Source organism: Dipodomys spectabilis, unplaced genomic scaffold (assembly GCF_019054845.1).
Source record: "Dipodomys spectabilis isolate Male_0828 unplaced genomic scaffold, ASM1905484v1 ptg000070l, whole genome shotgun sequence".
Classification (NCBI taxonomy): Eukaryota; Metazoa; Chordata; class Mammalia; order Rodentia; family Heteromyidae; genus Dipodomys; species Dipodomys spectabilis.
Genome location: NW_024870747.1, coordinates 5422842 through 5424835, shown reverse-complemented (window position 1 = coordinate 5424835; position 1994 = coordinate 5422842). Strand labels below are relative to the sequence as shown.

The 1994-nt window shown below is 36.5% G+C and overlaps 1 pseudogene; it reads right to left on the bottom strand.

Annotated features, from left to right (window-relative positions):
- Positions 1–591: 591 nt before the first annotated feature.
- On the bottom strand, positions 592–691 carry LOC122109908 (annotated as a pseudogene).
- Positions 692–1994: the final 1303 nt, after the last annotated feature.

Below are 1994 nucleotides of genomic sequence, written 5' to 3'. Positions count from 1 at the left end.
TTCTACTCCCGCCGAGTCTTGGTTCCTGGGTGGTCTCTGGTCTGCGAACTGCAAGATGAAGATGTCTGCTCCTTGTCAGTTCTTGCTGGTGTTGAGTAGAATCTGCTTGTCCACCGTGTCTGGCTCCTTTGTCCTGCATTCTCTGTGTTACAGGATGGCAGCTATGGCCAACGCTGCTACCGAGGCTGCTGACAAGTGCTCAGATCTGTCTCCTTGCCTGGATTTTCCCTCTGTCCTAACTCTGTGTATAGTGATGGCACACTTGGTGTGATTCTCTGGCTTAGGACTGTTCACTGGAACTCTAAAACTGCTTTCTATGCGAGAGCTTGTTTAGCCTACAGCTTCTCCTCCACCATCTTCCGGGAACCCCCTATGACCATGGTTTAAATTTTATTTCTTTGAGACAAAATGACAATGTTATCTAATTTCAAGTTTTATAAAGTTTATGCTATGTAAGGGCCTTTCTAAGGTGAAGATTTAATATACTGATGTCAAACTAACCTTTAATTCTATGAATTACATGTATTGTTACACTTGTATTTTTGTAATCAACTTTTTAATAACTTTTTCATTTCTTGCATTTGAAGAATGAAAAATATGGAATACTTCACAAATTTTCATTCCATCCTTGTGCAAGTACCATTTTAATCTCTGTATTGTTGTAATTTGGGTAGACTTGCTGCTGAAGCATGTAGTATCCTCTAAATTTAAGTACGTAATGATACAATATTTATACAGGCATATATCCATGGTTGCCTATTTGTAACAAGGACCCTTATTGTTCCTAAAAATTCTATTGATCTTATTTCTCTAAAATTCTGTGCATAGTGGAAAAAACTTATATTGTATGGTCGATTGTTCACATTTGCAATTATTTGTCAATAACTATTTTGTCATTTTCATTTTAAATTTGATCATACTTTGGAACCTTTACAGCTAAGTCCAAAGGTGATGGCTTTTCAAGTACTTATTTATCAACTGAGTTAGCTTTGTGGAGCTAATGGATTCAAAGTAAGCCTTTCTTAAGAGCTATTTCTAAACTTCTGCAGTTTAAAATCTCCTAAATGAGGTCTCAGTGGCACAAATGTCTTCCTGACCCTTTACCCTTCTTCCATGTAGGAACAGACCAACCAGAATATCTTACACTGACAGCATAGATTCTTACTGGAACAAAACTAATCTTAGTTACAAGGGTTCATAGAGAGATGAACAGTTCAGACTGAATTGTTCAGAATAGAAGGTATTTTATCAAAATGTAATTGTTTGGGCTGGGACGTTGGCTCAGTGGTAGAGCGCATGCCTTGCATGACTGAAGCCCTGGGTTTGATTCCTCAGCACCACATAAGCTAAAAGAAAAAAGCCGGAAGTGTTGCTGTGACTCAAGTGGTAGAGCGCTAGCCTTGAGCTGAAGAGATGAGGGACAGGGCCCAGGCCCAGAGTTCAGACCCCATGACTGGACCCAAAAACAACAGCAACAAATATATATATATATACTTGTTTATTATACCTATTATTTCAAAAGTAGCTAAAGCCAAAAAGGTGAAAAAGTTGTTTATATGCATGTTTACTTAATATCCTGGCCTGTCTACCATACAACCAGGCAGGAACTTACACTACTGACTTTCTATCACCAAATATGTCCATAGCTCCTGAAGAAGTCTATATATTTTTCATCGATATTAGGCCTTAAATTGGTAATGTTTTAATCAAAGTGTTTCCTCTTGCCTCCAGGCTTTAAATTTACAAATGGAAAAGCTTTAGGTCTAACTCTACCAAAAACTGAGGTAGAGATAATGGAATAATGCTTTAAAACAGAGTTGCCTTTGATACCCTAACCAAAACAGAACAATGCATAACAATTTCTTATATTATATATACTTATATATTTTATATTTATATGTGCTGATCTTAAATTTCACACAGTGAATCTTACTAGAATTAATTCATAATTTTACAAATAAATTGAAATTTATTCCCATAAATAGATTGAAACA